This window comes from Triturus cristatus, chromosome 6 (genome assembly GCF_964204655.1).
Source record: "Triturus cristatus chromosome 6, aTriCri1.1, whole genome shotgun sequence".
Lineage (NCBI taxonomy): Eukaryota > Metazoa > Chordata > Amphibia > Caudata > Salamandridae > Triturus > Triturus cristatus.
Window position 1 is genome coordinate 107,990,775 of NC_140589.1, and position 17,889 is coordinate 108,008,663.

The 17,889-nt window shown below is 49.7% G+C and overlaps 1 protein-coding gene across 3 annotated transcripts in view; it reads right to left on the minus strand.

The window, feature by feature from the left end:
- Positions 1-17,889, minus strand: part of LOC146816467 (uncharacterized) — a 589,990-nt gene that overhangs the window by 230,519 nt on the left and 341,582 nt on the right. The gene's annotated exons all lie outside the window — the stretch shown is intronic.

Here is a 17,889-nt window from a genome sequence, read left to right on the forward strand (position 1 = left end):
TTTCATAGCCAATGTGTACCAGTACAACAGAAGATGCTGAAGGCTGAGCTTTCCCAGGGGAGGAAGGTGGGCGCATGGGAATCTATGAAAGTTACCAAAACTGGAGAACCAAAGTTACAGGTAAGTAACTTGTTTTCTTACTCCAGTATTGGAACTTTCATAGATTCCCATCGCTTGCATCAGAATAGCTAGCAGTAAGAACGCACATTCTGTGAAGCAATACCATCTTATAAAGCATTGCAAGATGCATCCTGTTCAGTACATATGGAATATGCTACTTACCAGAATGCATCTGTTCTTGGCATGTAGAGCTGCAGAGCCACACACTTAGGATAAGATCGCCATCTGGTGTTGGGCTCGGATGATTGCAGGTGGTTGTTGTCTTCGGAAGAAGCCGTTTGGTCACGAGATAGGTGACTCCTCCTCTGGACAACAGTGCGCATGGGCATCCACTCCATCCTCAGATTGTTTTTCGCCATGATGGGAAAAGATGGAGTGTGTCAGAATAAAGAAAAGGATGTCCATGTGTAATGTCTAAGACAGACAAAGCTGGAACGGATACAGGTCCCGGGGAGGCGGGTGGGCGTGTGTGGCTCTGCAGCTCTACATGCCAAAAACAGATGCATACTGGTAAGTAGCATATTCCGTTCGAGGCATATGAGCTGCAGATCACACACTTAGGATAGATTATACAGCAGTATCTCCCCTAGCGGTGGTCGCCTGTATCCGTTGCAGCAGTTTGGAATAAGGTTTTAAGGACAGCCTGACCCACAGAAGCTTGTTGCTTTGCTTGCACATCAACACAGTAGTGTTTAGTTAAGGTGTGTGGTGTAGACCATGTGGCTGCCTTACAAATATCTAAGGGAATGTTTCCTAAGAATGCCATGGAAGCTCCTATTTTGCGTGTGGAGTGCGCTCTAGGGGGAACTGTAAGAGTGCGTTTAGCCTTTTCGTAACAAATTTGGATACATTTAACTATCCACCTGGCTATCCCCAATTTGGAAATGGGGTTGCCTTTATGTGGTGGGGAAAAGGCCACTAACAATTGCTTGGTTTTGCGGAAGGATTTGGTTCTGTCAATGTAATAAAGGAGGGCTCTTTTAACGTCCAAGGTATGAAGAGCCCGTTCAGCTACAGAGTCTGGATTTGGGAAGAACACTGGTAGCTCAACTGATTGGTTAATATGGAATGGAGAAATGACTTTTGGCAGGAACTTTGGATTTGTTCGAAGAACCACTTTGTTACGATGTAACTGTAGGAATGGTTCTTGTATGGTTAATGCTTGTAATTCACTTACCCGTCTAAGGGATGTGATAGCAATAAGGAAAGCCACTTTCCATGTAAGAAATTGTAGCTCGCATTTATGTAGAGGCTCAAATGGAGGACCCATTAGACTAGTGAGCACAAAATTTAGATTCCACACTGGAGAGGGTGGTAGTCTTGGAGGAATGATTCTTTTAAGACCTTCCATGAAGGCTTTGATCGCGGGCACTTTAAATAGTGACAAGTGTTGGCGATTTTGCAAGTAGCCTGCTAATGCTGCTAGGTGGAGGCGTATGGAAGAATACGCTAAATTACATCTTTGCAAGTGTAGTAGGTAGCAAATGATGTTTTGGATGGATGCGTCTAGTGGGCGTATATCATTGTTGGTGCAGTAAATGGCAAATCTTTTCCATTTAGCTGCATAGCACGCTCTGGTAGTAGGCCTTCTGGCCTCTTTAATATTTTTCATGCAGTCCGGTGGTAGGTTGAGGTAACCAAACTCTAGGACTTCAGGAGCCAGATCGCTAGGTTGAGTTGTTGGGGATCTGGGTGTCTGATTTCTCCATGGTTCTGGGTTAGCAAGGACGGGGAGAGGTTCAGCTTTTGATGGGGAACTAAGGAGAGTTCCAGTAGTGTTGTGAACCAGGGTTGACATGCCCAAGTAGGAGCCACTAGTATCAGCTTGAGGGACTGTTGCCTGAGCTTGCGTACTACGAATGGAATGAGTGGGAGAGGCGGAAAAGCGTACGCAAATCTACCTGACCAGTTAATCCATATCGCATTGCCTTTTGACTGTGGATGGGGATACCTGGCGGCGAAGGTTGGGCATTTTGCGTTTTCGTGTGTGGCGAACAGGTCTATGTCTGGTTGACCCCACTTGTGGAAGAATGGGAGTAGGACTTGAGGGTGTAATTCCCATTCGTGGATTTGCTGAGTCTGTCGACTCAACAAATCAGCAATTTAGTTGTGAACCCCTGGAAGGTGTTCTGCAAGTAGGCAGATATTCTGGGGAATTGCCCATCTCCAGATGCTCTGTGCTAGGTGTGAGAGCTGGAGAGTGTGTGTCCCCCCCTGTTTTTGTATGTAATACATGGCTGTCATGTTGTCCGTCCGGATTAGGACAGCCTTGTTCTTTAGATGGGGTTGGAATGACTTCAACGCCAGGAACACTGCTAGAAGTTCTATTTGCCCTGAGTGGTGTGTCCTAGGAGATGGGCTCCCCATCCTGTAAGAGATGCGTCGGTTGTCAGCACTATCTGTGGAAGAGGCTCTTGGAATGTTCCCCCTTTGGACAGGTGTGAGAAGTTGGCCTGATGTATGATGTCACTAGTTCTAGTGTACACCTTATATCAGTCCAAATACCCTTATGGTGATTGGTTGTAAAGTCAACCTTATAGACCAGCTATCCTAGTGGTAGCATGGACAAGAGCAGTCTTAGGCTAAACTCTGAATGGCATGTGAAGCCAGCTGTGATACCATATATAATCCCTTGAATACCAAATGAAAGGACACCACAACAGATATATATATAAAATAAAGTGTATTTATTCTAGTCAAACCCTCAGCACTCTTTATGAGATTAGAGGTAAGTACAACACAGTCTTATTTAAGCATACATTAAGTCACACAGGTAAGTAATACAGTTAGGCCCTAGGGGCCACGCAAACCATATACTAAGTAAGTGGTATAAGAACCACTGTCACGGAAATAGAATAGGCCTAGGCCTAGGGAATCGCTGGGGCTACACTACACTAGCGTTAGTTAGGAAGTGGGAGGCCCACGGGATTCGTGTGCAGAGTGGAAACACTCGCGCGTAATGCGTAAAAGTCAATAGCAATAGTACAGTTTAGAAAACGGTAGATTTAGGACACTTCCGGAGTAGCTAGGAAGTTGAGACTTGAAAACTAGACACTAGGATAGTCACTATCCTGATGAGCACCGGAGTACCCAAGTTACCTAGCCCACAGGCTGCTGGTGCATAGGGGTGAAGATGCGTCGTTTTCGTCGTCGACTCCTAAGGATGCCTGAAGAAAGATGCTGACAGGCAGTCAGTGAAGAGTGTCCGGTGGATCCCAAGGCTGGGATCAAGAAGAGAAGAAACCTGCAAGCAGAAGGGACAGAGTCAAGGTCACTAGCCAGTGACCACGTGGAACCAGGAAGGAACCAGGCGATGTCGTGAAGATTGCAGGTGAAGGTGAAGCTTGTCGCTGCAGCCAGGAGGACCAGGAAGCGTCGAGGACGACCAGGACCAGGAGGCGAGCTGTCCCACGAAGGCTCTTGCTGTCGGCGGCGTCGAAGTTGGACTAGGACTCACCAAGCCTTGGCAAGCGGAACCCACGAAGAACGAAGGACTTGCTTCTGGTGCAGACCAGGAAGGTCTGGGGTGCTTCTTCTTTGCAGAGAAGCGGGAGGCAGTCTGGAGGAGCCAAACCAGCGCAGAAGATTTCAGGGTGCGTCGTCACAAAGGCCACTAGCCAGCGGGCAAGCAACCGGACAGACGCGGCAAGCAGGAAAATGCTGAAGGGCCCCACGCAGGACTCGTGGAGTGTGGGGGGCTGATCTTCGGTGCAGATGGTGCTTTGGGTTGGGGCTTCTCAATCCCCGGTGCACAACTTCGAGGGTACCTCAGAAGCTGCGCTTTAAGTTACTAGCCACTTTTTCCAGGTAGCCGGTCCCACGTCGCTCGTCGCCTCCACGGATCTCAGCTCTGCTGTAGATGTGGATCAGGGTCGGAGAAGTCTGGAAGTCAAGGCTCTGGTCAGGCTCTGCAGTCGGTTCCTCGTAGAACGTGGGCAAAGCAAAGGGTAGTCTCTTGATGGTGCCTGTTTGCACAGGGTAGCCACTCCTTGGCTACAAGGGAGATTCTTCAGTCTTCTTCTTTCGTCGAATGTCGAAGGTCCAGAGTTTCTGTTCAGTTTTGCAGGTTCAGGATAATCTAAAGTCTTGAGGCCCAACTCCCACTCTTATACTAATCTGGGGGGCTGGGATACCTGCTAGGTCACGCCTTATGGGTGGGACCTGGGAGGGGGTGGTTACACCCACTTCCCTTTGTGCAGTTTCGTGCCAGAGCTGGGGCTGGAGTGCCCCAGCGCCGGTTTGAACTGGACTATGCAAGGAACACCTTGTGTGCCCCAGGCATGTCTCATTCCTTTCAGCCCACCCTGCCCCAATACACTAAAGGCTGTTTGGGGAGGTGCTAGCACCTCCCCAAGCAGGAAACCTATTGTCCAGGCCTCCCTGGCTGGGATCACTCCCAGCTGCAGGAGGTCAGACTTGTGTCGTGGCAGCAGCATCCATTTTGTGATGCTGAGGCTTTGGTCAGAGGCTAACAGTTGAAGTATGATTTTAACATGTCTTTCCCTCTAGAAGGGGGGAATAATATTCTCATGTCCAGAAATGGCATGGGGGTATTATTCCACAGTGTTAGACACCTTACACGACATGTTTCGATAAAGCCAAACCATAGTTACCATAACCGTCTAAGATTATAAGGCACTTTAAGAGTATATGGTAGGCTATATCATAGAGCAGCTATAAGGACAAGGTTCCGAAAGATGCAGACAGGCTCAGCTCATGCTAGAGCACCATCTCACATGTTACCAAGCACTCTGCCTCCAGGATTGTTAAGGCCTGCCATAGGAGTGACTGATAGGTACACATGTGTCTATATGTAAGTTAGGTATAGGAATACTACACCTAAGCAAGGGGTGATTACACGACCTTGCCCCAGCTGAGTGATCAGCCAGTTGTGTCAAAATGGAAGGCCAGGCCAGGGGTGGCATAATACATGCTGCAGCCCCTGGTAGGCCTAGGGTACACCTATGCCCTGGGTACCTAGGGTACACTGTACAGGGGCCAATAAGGTGATCCTATCCAAATGGGTTATGCACCTAAAGTACATAGTATTAATTTAGAGAGAGAACAGCAGGGCTGTGGGTCTGATTAGCAGGCCCACAGCCACATCTAAGTCGAAAACCAGTAAAGCAAAAGCAAAAAGTGGGGGTGAACATAGAAAGCAGACCCTACTCTCCTACAACAGGTTTATGGTGTTCCACCATGTTAGTGAGCGATGGGAGCGGCTGTCCACCAACACCAGATCGGAGAGTTGTCCGTGAGCCTGATTCCACTGACGTGCTAGACACTCTTGTAAGGGACGCATTTGAAGTCGTGCGTAAGGTACAATGAAGACGCATGAAGCCATCATGCCTAATAGTTGCATGAACACTCTGGCTGGAAGAGAGTGTTGGGGTTTGAATTTTAAGATGAGAGCTTGTATGTTGGCTATCCTGGTTGGGCTGGGGTAAGCTATGGCTTTGGAGGTATTTATGGTAGCTCCCAGATATTGATGTATGTGGGAGGGATGTAGATGAGATTTGGGATAATTGATGGTAAATCCCAGGTTGTGTAAGATTTGGATAGTTTGGTGAGTATGTAGAACGCATTTGCTGGATGAATTGGCTTTTATGAGCCAATCGTCGAGATAAGGGAAGACATGAATTTGTTGTCTCCTGAGATGTGCCGCTACTACTGCTAGGCATTTTGTAAAGACTCTGGGTGCAGTAGTAACTCCGAATGGGAGGACAGTAAACGGATAGTGCTGTCCGTCCACCACAAATCTTAGGTACTTCTTGTGCGAAGGGTGCATGGGAATGTGAAAATAGGCGTTCTTGAAGTCTAGTGTGGCAAGGAAATCGCCTTGTTGTAGTAGTGGGAGCGCTTTTGATGAAGAGTGATCATATGGAAATGATCCGAGTGAATGTACTGATTGAGTAGTCGGAGGTCGAGTATGGGTCTTAATGTCTCGTCCTTTTTGGGGATTAGGAAGTATAGAGAGTATACTCCTGTGCCCTGATGTTGGAGTGGAACTGGCTCTATTGCACGTTTTTGAAGTAAGGAAAGAACTTCTTGCTTGAGGAGTGTAAGATGTTCTTGTGACATTGGACGATGTCTAGGGGGTATGTTGGGTGGGGTATTTGTGAGTGGTAGGCAATAGCTAGATTGGATAATTTGTCTTACCTACTTGTCTGTAGTAATGGAGTTCCAGACATGTAGGAATTGTGTGAGTCTTCCCCCGACTGGAGTGGAATGGTCTGGAGGGAGTGGAGGGAAGTCATTGTTTAGTGGTGGAGGAGGTACGGGTGTTGGCATTACCTCGACCTCTTCCTTTAGTATTATTTCCCCTATATCCTCCTCGAAAATATCCTCTATTGGGGGATGTTTGCGTAAAGGTTTTGAAATTGGAGGAGGTGTCTGTTCCAGTATTTTTGGAGGCTCCTCTATAGAAGGAGCGTCGAAAGGAACCACGTATTTGTGGAGACTGTAATGCTCCCATTGACTTAGCAGTCTCGGTATCCTTCTTCATTTTCTCTAATGCAGTATCTACTACTGGCATAAAAGGAATATGCTACTTACCAGTATGCATCTGTTCTTGGCATGTAGAGCTGCAGAGTTGTACACTTAGCATAGGTCGCCATCTGGTGTTGGGCCCGGATGTTTGCAGTTTGTTTTTCTTCTTGGACAGTCTTTGGAAGTCACGAGTTTGGTGACTCCTCCTTCGGTCCGTACTGCGCATGGGCTTCGGCTCCATCCTCAGATTGTTTTTCGCCAACAGGGAAATGATGGAGCGTAGTAATAACAGTGAGAAACCCATGTGTTGTATCTAAATAAGATGTACTGGAACGGATACAGGTAGCCGGGGAGGCGGGTGGGCGTGTACAACTCTGCAGCTCTACATGCCAAGAACAGATGCATACTGGTAAGTAGCATATTCCGTTCGAGGCATATGAGCTGCAGATTGTACACTTAGCATAGATTATATAGCAGTACCCAACCTTAGCGGCGACCACCGGTATCCGTTGCAGCTGTTTGAAAAAGTGTCTTTAGTACAGCCTGGCCCACCCTAGCTTGCTGCTTGGAATGCACATCTACACAGTAGTGTTTTGTGAAGGTGTGCGGTGTAGACCATGTGGCTGCCTTGCAGATGTCATCTAAGGGTATATTCCCTAGAAAAGCCATAGAAGCCCCTAACTTTCTTGTAGAGTGGGCTTTAGGGGGAACAGATAATGTTCTCTTTGCCTTTTGATAGCAAATTTGTATACATTTTACAATCCACCTAGCTATCCCTGATTTTGAAATGGGGTTGCCTTTATGTGGTGGAGAGAAGGAAACGAACAATTGTTTAGTCTTCCTGAAGGGTTGCGTTCTTTGTATGTAGTATAGTAACGCCCTTTTTACATCAAGTGTGTGTAAGGCTCTTTCTGCAACAGATTGGGGTTGCGAGAAGAAGACAGGTAATTCCACTGATTGATTGAGGTGGAAGGGGGAAATGACTTTGGGCAGAAACTTCGGATTTGTGCGAAGTATGACCTTGCTGTGATGCATTTGTATGTAGGGTTCCTGTATGGTGAACGCTTGTATTTCACCAACCCTTCTAAGGGAAGTGATAGCTACAAGGAAAGCTGTTTTCCAGGTGAGAAACTGTAGCTCACATTTGTGCATTGGTTCGAAGGGCGGACCCATTAGTCGTGTAAGAACTAAATTTAGATTCCATACAGGGGAAGGTGCTGCCCTGGGAGGAATTACTCGTTTAAGGCCTTCCATGAAGGCTTTAATAGCGGGCACTCTGAAGAGTGATAAATGCTGCCTGTTTTGTAGATAAGCAGCGATCGCTGCTAGGTGTAGGCGTATGGATGAATATGCCAGGTTACACCTGTGAAGATGGAGCAGATAGCATATGATGTGCTGTATGGATGCATCTAGAGGGTTGATTGTATTGTTACGGCAGTAAATTACAAATCTTTTCCACTTTGCGGCATAGCATGCTCTAGTGGTAGGACGTCTGGCTTCCATGATGATGTTCATACAATCAGTGGGAAGGTTAAGGTATCCGAATTCTAGGATTTCAGGAGCCAGATCGCCAGGTTGAGCTGAGCTGGGTCCGGGTGCCTGATTTCTCCATGGTTCTGGGTTAGGAGGCATGGGGATAGATGCAGTTTTTGATGTGGTACCACTGACAGTTGTAGTAGCGTGGTGTACCACGGCTGCCTGGCCCACGTCGGAGCTACCAGAATGAGTGTGAGGGAGTGCTGTTGTAGCTTCCTGACCACTAATGGAATTAGTGGGAGAGGTGGAAAGGCGTATGCAAATCTGCCTGACCAGTTCATCCATATCGCATTGCCCTTGGACAATGGGTGTGGGTATCTGGCTGCGAAGCTTGGGCATTTTTTGTTTTCGTGGGTGGCGAAGAGGTCTATCTGAGGATGCCCCCACTGTTGGAAGAATGGGTGAAGAACTTGTGGATGCAGTTCCCATTCGTGTATTTGTTGCGTTTGTCTGCTGAGCAGATCTGCCATGGTGTTTTGTACGCCTGGAACGTGCTGTGCCAGGAGAAAGATGTTTTGAGGAATTGCCCATCTCCATATGCTCTGGGCTAAGCGGGAGAGCTGGGGAGAGTGTGTCCCCCCCTGTTTTTGGATATAATACATTGCAGTCATATTGTCTGTGGAGAAGTGTGGCTCACTGGTTAGAGGAGGCAGACCTGGAAGCAGAGGTCAGCCCGGGACCAGGGTTCAATTCCTGGCTCGGCTGGGTCTTGAATCCATAAATGTCCATGGACTCGATAATTCTCGCTCCAGTGCATTCTCGATTCATGGGTTCACACTCTGCGACTCTGGGCAATAGCTTGCTTAATCTCCACATGGGCCCCTCGCGGCGGGATGCCTGGCTTTCACCTTGCGGATGCCCTGCCGGGTTATCTCACAGGGGAATACCAGGACGGGTTCCCTAAGCAAGCGCTTAGAGACCGCTTGGTGATTTGCGCTATATAAATTCCCTTACATTTACATTTACATTTACATTCTGTGCGAATGAGGACTGCTTTGCCCGAAATCTGTTTTTGGAAAGATTTTAGGGCTAGAAAGATCGCCAAGAGCTCCAGATGGTTGATGTGGAGCGATTTTTGCTGTGGCGTCCATAGACCTTGCATGGTGAGGTGTAGAAGGTGCGCTCCCCAGCCGGAGAGCGATGCGTCCGCTGTTAGAGTCACTTGAGGAACCGGGTCCAGGAACGGCCGCCCTTTGGAAAGGTTTGTGGTGTTCCACCACTGCAGAGAGTGATGTGTGCGGCCGTCCACCAACACCAGATCCGTCAGCTGACCCTGGGCCTGGTTCCACTGTTGTGCTAGGCACTCTTGAAGTGGACGCATGTGGAGTCTTGCATGGGGTACTATGAAAATGCAAGACGCCATCATTCCTATGAGCTTCATAAACACTCTTGCTGGAAGAGAGTGCTGAGGAAGGAATGTTTTGCGTAAGGCTTGAATGCTTGTGATTCTGGCTGAGTTTGGATAGGCAATACCCCGGGAGGTGTCTATAGTGGCCCCGAGGTATTGCTTTGTGTGAGATGGTATGAGGTGGGACTTTTGGTAGTTCACGTGAAGCCTAGCTGGTGGAGCAGTTGGATGGTGCTGTTTGTATGCTGCACACATTGGTCGTAGGACGCGGCTTTTATCAGCCAGTCGTCTAGGTAAGGGAAGACGTGAATATGTTGACGTCTGAGGTGTGCTGCTACTACTGCTAGGCATTTGGTAAACACCCGTGGTGCGGTGGTGACCCCGAAGGGGAGAACCGTGAATTGGTAATGTTGCCCGTCCACCACGAACCTGAGGTATTTCCTGTGAGAGGGGTGTATTGGAATGTGAAAGTATGCGTCTTTCAGATCCAAGGTTGTGAGAAAGTCTCCCTGGCAGAGGAGTGGGAGGACTTGTTGTAGAGTGACCATGTGAAAATGGTCTGAGTGTATGTAGGCATTTAGAGGCCGGAGGTCCAGAATGGGTCTGAGGGTCTCGTCTCTCTTTGGTATTAAGAAATATAGAGAGTAGACCCCTAGATTTCGTTGGTTGACGGGGACCTGCTCTATAGCATGTTTTTGCAGGAGTGAAAGTACCTCTTGTTTGAGCAGTGTGGAATGTTCTTGAGACATTGGACGGTGCCTTGGTGGGATATTGGGTGGGGTAGATGTTAGCTCTAGACAGTACCCTGACCGAATGATTTGGGTCACCCATTTGTCCGATGTTATGGACTCCCATACGTGGATAAAGTTTTGTAGTCTGCCCCCGACCGGAGTGGAATGGTCTGGGGGGAGCGGAGGGGAGTCATTGTGCGGGGGGGGTGGCAGAACGGGTGTTGTTGGTTTTGCCCCTGCCCTTATTGTTGTTACCCCTGTAACCACCTCTCTGATTGCCCTTTGAAAAGGTATTTTGAGGAGGGGACTTGTAGGAGGTAGAGGCGTTATCGGTGGAGGAGCCTCTACCTGTGCCACGAAAGGACGAGCGTCGAAAGGAACGTTTGGAGGCTTGTGTTTGGAGTGCCCCCATAGACTTTGCTGTGTCTGTGTCTTTCTTCATCTTTTCGAGCGCTTCGTCTACCTTTGGCCCAAAGAGTGTTTCCTGGTCAAAGGGGTGATTGAGTATGGATGCCTGGACTTCAGGTTTGAACCCTGAGATCCTGAGCCAGGCGTGGCGACGAAGCAGGACACTGGTATTTATGGCCCTAGAAGCAGTGTGGGCTGCATCAAGGGCACACTTAATGGAGGTGTTTGTGATTAGTTTACCCTCCTGTATGAGGTCATGAGCCTTGTGCTTGTATTTTTCTGGAAGGTGCTGCATAAGAGCCTCTAGTTCGTCATAGTGTGCTCTATCATATCGCGCAAGCAGTGCTTGTGTGTTTGCAATGCGCCACATGTTTGCAGCTTGGGAGGCGGTGCGTTTACCAGACGCGTCCAGAAGTTTAGATTCTTTGTCTGGCGGTGGGGCATCTCCTGAGGATTGGGAGTTAGCCCGCTTTCTAGCTGTGGAGACAACTAGGGAATCTAGGGGAGCAGGGCCCTTGATGTAAGCAGGGTCTGTGGGTGCCGCCTTGTACTTCTTCTCTATTCTAGGGTTCAGTACTCTGGCTCTGACAGGGTCTTTGAACACCTCTGTAGCGTGCTTGGTGACACCCTTAAGCATGGGTAAAATGGAAGTAGATTTGTCTTGTATATCAAATGTATCCAGTAGGAAGTCTTCTTCTACTGGTTCACTGTGCATGTCCACCCCATGGTAGTGTGCTGCTCTCTGCACTAAATGATGAAACCCTAAGGGGTCCTCTGGAGGAGACGGCCTTGATGGGTATAGGTCGTCCTGAGGTACATTGGGTATATCAGGGTTATTGTAATCCTCCCATGGATCTGGGGTCCCTGGTGGAGTGGGATCCATTGGGGCGTCCGCCGGGTAATTGTCCGGATCCCCATCATCCGGATCTGGGGATGGGGCCGGATCGTACTGAGGTAAAGGTGGCGGAGACCTGTGAGGTGGAGGCGGTGGAGGAGGTGGAGTGGGTAGGGGAGGCGGTGGTGGGGAGGGCACTCTGAGGGGAGAAGTAGCAGTCCTTCCTTTTGGGTGGAGGAGGAGGAGCCGGAGCATCAAGGCGTCTTTTCTTGGTAGTTAAAGTCAAAAGCCCAGTCTTTGGATCTTTGGACAAAGTCTTTTGTAAAGGGTCTGGTGTAAACAGAGCCAACGGTGTCGAGTCGTCTGTCGGCACCGGTGATTTCGGAACCGGGGGTTTCGATGGTCTGTGTGCGCCATGCTTTTTTGAGGTCTCCGGGTGTTTCGGCGTCGAATGATGTTTCGGCGCCGGAGCGTCGGTGCCGACAGATTTGTGTTTGTGTTTGGTCGGCACCGAGTGTCCAGGCTTCGGCACCGGTGGTTTCGGAGTCGAGCTGGATTTTGCAGTCTTCGGTGCCGGATGCTGTTTTTCGGCACCGGGTGTCGGCTGGCTCGATCCCGAGCTGCCATGAGACTTTGGGTGCTTCGACACCGGGCCCGAAGGTGGGGTGATCGAAGTTTTGGTTTTGGTTTTGCCCAGGCCGGCAGGCGCGGGAGTAACCGGAGTCTCTTTGGTTTTCGGCGCGGGGGTGGGAGGGGGCATAGTACTCACGGCCCGCTGCGCTGGTGTAACGTCCTCCACGTCGGAGTCGTCGGCCTCGGAAGCGCTGACGACGTCTTCCTCCTGCTCGGTGTGTGTTTGCCCCGAAGCTTCGGCGTCGTCTCCGAAGATGTCCGGTGGAGCTGCCGAGGATGAGTGCGCCATGGTGCGTCGAGCTCTTCGATCTCGGATGGTCTTCTTCGATCGAAAAGACTTGCAGGCGGGGCAGTCTCTAGCCTCGTGTTCCGGAGAGAGGCAAAGGTTACACACCTGATGGAGGTCGGTGTGGGGAAATTTAGACCCACATTTTGGGCACTTTTTGAACGGAGTCCTTTCCATCGGCCGGGACCGGAGTCGCGGAGGGCCCGAAGGCCGGTGTCGATGTACGGGATGGAGAAAAGTGCCGCTTCGAGAGATGAAGATGATGAAGGAACTCGAAGAATCGAGGATTTTCCGTCGAGGCTGGAACCGTAGAAGTTCGAAGCCGGAGCACGAAGTATCACATCCGAGCCCGATGGCGGAAAAAAACAATCTGAGGATGGAGCCGAAGCCCATGCGCAGTACGGACCGAAGGAGGAGTCACCAAACTCGTGACTTACAAAGACTGTCCAAGAAGAAAAACAAACTGCAAACATCCGGGCCCAACACCAGATGGCGACCTATGCTAAGTGTACAATCTGCAGCTCATATGCCTCGAACATTACTGTTCTTGGTTGAATGGGTGATTTAATATTGTAGTTTGTACTTCTGGCTTAAAGCCTGAAATACGTAGCCATGCATGGCGTCTAAGAAGGACACTGGTGTTGATTGCCCTAGAGGCAGTGTCCACAGCGTCTAATGCACATTTAATTGATGCATTGGATATGAGCTTTCCTTCTTGGATGAGGTCATTGGCCTGGGACTTATACTGATCTGGTAAGTGTTGTAAAAGGCCTTCCAGTTGATCATAATGAGCCCTGTCATAGCGTGCCAGCAGGGCTTGTGTGTTGGCAATACGCCAATGGTTAGCTACTTGTGTTGCAACCCTTTTACCTGAGGCCTCCAATAGCTTAGACTCTTTGTCTGTGGGCAGTGTGTCTCCAGTTGTTTGGGAGTTAGCCCGCTTCCTGGCATTGGAAACCACTAAAGAGTCTAGAGGGAGCTGTCCTTTAATGTAAGCAGGGTCCTCTGGGGCAGGTCTATACTTCTTTTCAATTCTGGGGTTAAGTACCCAGGTGCGTACGGGGTCTTTAAAGACCTCTGGTGCGTGCTTTATAACCCCTTTGATCATAGGTAAGATTTGAACTGTTTGAGACTGTTCAAATGTGTCAAGTAAGAAATCTTCTTCAGGCGCATCTGAATGTAAGGTGACGCCATGATAAAGTGCTGCCCTGAGGATGAGTTGCCCAAACCCTAGGTGGTCATCAGGGGGTGAGGGCTTTGAAGGGTATGTAGTATTATCAGGAACATCAAGTGGTGTGTATGCCCAGTCGTCTAAGGGTACTGTGTCCAGATCTGTGAAAGGATCATTAGGATAATAAAGATCATCCGGATTACCCCCTCCCCCTAAGATATCATCATCATCCTGTGGAGGTGGTGTATGTGCAGGAGATGGTAGAGGTAAAGGAGGTGGAGAGAGGGGGGGTGGGGTAGGAGGTGGTACAGGAGAAGAAGGACAAATGGGTGAAGTGGCTGAGTCCTATGTGTCCTTGGGAGCTGGAGAAGGTGTTGAATCCAGCTTTCTTTTTTTAAATGACACAGCCGTGACATGTCCGGTTTTAGGATTGATATAAATCTTCCTTTGTGTGGGATCAGGGTGGAAAAGTTCATGATCCTCAGTAGTTGGCTTTGGTGTCGATTTTTTGGGTTCCAATCTATGCTTTGGGTGATCGGCAGTCTCTTTTCCAGCATGGCCCTTAGCTGGTTGTGCCGGTACCGATGGAGTTTTCGGTGCTGGTAAATTTTTCGATGACGATGATGTTTTCGGCGCCTAAGGGGTTTTCGGCGCCGATGATGGCTTCGGCGCCGATGATGGCTTCGGAGCCGATGATGGCTTCGGAGCCGATGATGGCTTCGGAGCCGATGATGGCTTCGGAGCCGATGATGGCTTTGGAGCCGATGATGGCTTTGGAGCCGATGATGGCTTCGGAGCCGATGATGGCTTCGGAGCCGAAACGGGATCTTTAAGCTTGGGAGCTTTCGATGCCGGTTTGGCAATGGGCCTTGGTGGTTGCTTCGGTGCCGAGAGGTCTTGCGTCTTCGGTGCTGAAGGTGGTGGGGGTATAGCAATATGTGGTTTACTCGGGCCCGAACCACTGGAAGGCTTGTAGATTGCTTGAAGATTGCTTTCGGTCTCGACTGGGGCCAGCTGGCGAAGTCTTGACCGGTGTCTTATTTGAAGGGGTGAGGGTAGGGGTCAAGGTACTCACGCGCTGCCCAGGAGTAATTGGGTCGTCTGAGTCCTATGCTTCAGATATAATCTGGAGTCCCTCGGAATCTTCTTCCGGGACATCGGGCCCTCGTCAAAGATGTCCTCTGGTTCCGGAGCTGGTCTGGCCATGATATGGCGTCGAGCTCTTCGATCCCGGATAGTTTTCTTGGATCTGAATGCGGTGCAGGCAGGGCAGCTGGACTCGTGTTCTGGCGAGAGACACAGGTTGCAAACCTGGTGGTGGTCACTGTGCGGGAACTTTGCTCCACATTGGGGGCATTTTTTAAAAGGCATCCTTTCCATGAGCCGTGTCCGTAACTGGTCCGATGAGTGGTCGATGTCGAGTGAAGTGTAAATTTTGCTTCGAGAAGCTTGTTTTTAAAGTTTTCAGCCGGAGCGGAAAAATTCATCCGAACCCAATGGCGGAAAAAAACGATCGGAGGATGGAGTGGATGCCCATGCGCACTGTTGTCCAGGGGAGGAGCCCCCTATCTCGTGACCAAACGGCTTCTTCCGAAGACAACAACAACCTGCAATCATCCGAGCCCAACACCAGATGGCGATCTTATCCTAAATGTGTGATCTGCAGCTCATATGCCTCGAACATATATTTAACCTACACAGTCAAACGACAATAGAACAGTAATCAATCATCCGAGTACATAAAAAGCATTTAGACTTGCAAAATGTGCGAAGAGCATAAGTAAACAAAAGGAAGGAGGGTTAGAAGGGAAAGCTCACCACTCATTGGAAGAGGTTCCTCAGGACTGCCTGTCCCTCTGCCACGCCACTACGCATTGAGGATTCCAAGCAGTAACGCCTTGTGAAGGTATGGGTGCTGCTCTGCAAATGCCCCTGATAGGAACTACGGCGAAGACAGCCGCTGAAGAAGACCTAGCTCTCGTAGAATGCACCCGGACCTGCCCTTCAAGGGGCTTGCCCGCTGCTTGGTGACAATATTAGATAGCGCTGGAAATCCAGCGAGCAATCCCTTGCTTTGAAAGAGGAAAGCCTTTGCGAAGAGAACTGAAGGCCACAAAGAGCTGGGTTGACCTCCAAAAGTCTTTGGTACGCTGTAGATAGAACTTCAAACAGCGGTGAATTCCAGAGAGGGGAGAGCCCTCTCCGCTGGAGTAGTAGGCCGAAGAAAAAAAGGCCTTGAGAATTACTGGTTCATTCAAGTTAAAGTCTGAAGGTACCTTTGGAACAACTTTAGGATTAGTTCTCAGTATCAAAGTCTCTTTTTTAAACTGCAGAAAGGTTCCTTAATAGTGAGAGAGTGCAGTTCACCCACTCTTCTGGCAGATGTTAAGGCGAGAAGGAGGGCCACCTTCCATGAGAGGAATTTAATGTCCGCCCTATGAATCAGTTCAAAAGGATGCCTCATGTGCCTAGTAAGAACCAAGTTGAGCTGCAACAGAGGCGGTGGAGGCTTAACTGGAGGGAAAACCCTAAAAAGACCTTTAAGAAATTATTTCACAATCCTTGCCGACCAGAGGGAAGGCCCAGAGGAAGTCCGTCTGAATCTAGAGATGGCCGCAAGGTGTACTTTGATGGAAGAATGAGATAAACCTGATTTCGCCAATGCTGGAATGTACAGCAAAACTTGATGAGGTGCCGAAGAGTAGGTATGAATGTTTTCTTGTCGGCAGCAAAGGCAGAAACGCTTCCACTTTAAGCGATATGTTTTATTTGTACTTGGGGCTCGAGCCTGAGCAAGTACCTCTCTACATTCTGACGAGATATCTAGATCTAGAAATTCAGTGCCCAGGAGCCATGCTGATAACTGAAGAGATCTCGGGTCCGGATGTACCACTTGGCCCTGGGACATCGTCAGCAGGGAAGGAATCGGTTGCAGATGAATTGGGACGGTCCAGGGAGAGAAGCTCCGTAAACCAAAACTGGTGGGGCTACGCCAGGGCCACCAGAATCATTTTACCGGGTTCCGCTTTGAGTTTCCGGAGAAGTCTGGGAATCAGTGGGATCAGAGGAAAAGCGTAAAAGGACATCGAAAGCGCATTCCCCAAAGATCCTAGATGGTGATGCCTACTTTCGTAGAGTTGCCATTTGTTGTTCTCCCGAGTGGCAAAGATCTATGGGCGGAGTGCCCCAGAGACAAAAAATCTCCTCCAGAGTGGCGTGGTCTAACTCCCACTCGTGGCTTACAGATTTCAGGTGACTGAACGTGTCCGCTGTCTTGTTGAGGACACCTGGAAGAGGCTCAGCTGAGAGCGATATCTCCTGTTGGATTGCCCATTCCCAAATCGCCTGAGCCTCTTTCGATAATGGAAAAGACCTTGTACCTCCCTGCTTGTTTACATAGTGCATGGCCGTCGTGTTTTTCGTTCGGACCAGGACAGATGACTGTCGTATCTGCAGAAGGAAGGCCTGCAAGGAGAGGTGTGGCTCACTGGTTAGAGGCGGCAGACCCGTAAGCAGAGAATCGGCCAGGGACCAGGGTTCAATTCCCGACGCGGCAGGGTCGTGGACCAGGGTCAAAACGGACTCGATAATTCTCGCCTCGGTACCTACTCTAACCAGGAACACACTCGGCAACTCTGGGCATTAAGCTTGCCTCATCTCTACAACGGCCCCCCACAGACGCCGGGGATGCCTGGTTTCACCTTGGAAATACCCAGAAAGGGACCATCTCACAGGGATAGCCAGGACGGGTTCCCCAGCGGTCTACAGCGCCGGGACGCCCCGTTGCTGGGGCAGCTGTGCGCTTTACAAGTCTACAACATTTACATTTACAAGGCGAGACAAATCGCCCAGAGCTCCAACAGGTTGATGTGAAGTAGACGACTTACTAGAAGGTCTTGTACAGACCACTCCCCAGCCTTCCAGTGAGACGTCTGTTGTAATTATTAGAGGAGCTGGGGTGACCCTGAAGGTGAGACCCTGGGAGATGTTGTCCTTGTTCGTCCACCATGCGGCCGCCTCTCTCATAGGCTGAGTGACTAGGATCGTGTCCTCGAAAGATCCGTCTGCCTGGCGCCAGTGCAAATCCAGTTGCTCCGGGAGGGGGCGCATTCGTAACCTGCAATGGGGAATCAGAGGAATGGAGGACGATATTGACCCGTGGAGGGACTTGTAGAGACAAACTGAAAGTGACCCTCTTCGTTGCAATCGACGAGCTGAGGTTTTCAGCTTTGTTTGTCTTTCCTTTCAAGGGAACACTTTGCAACAAGATGTGTCCAAAATAGCCCCCAAGAACCGGGCTGATCTGGACGGGCACAGGACTGACTTTTCTGT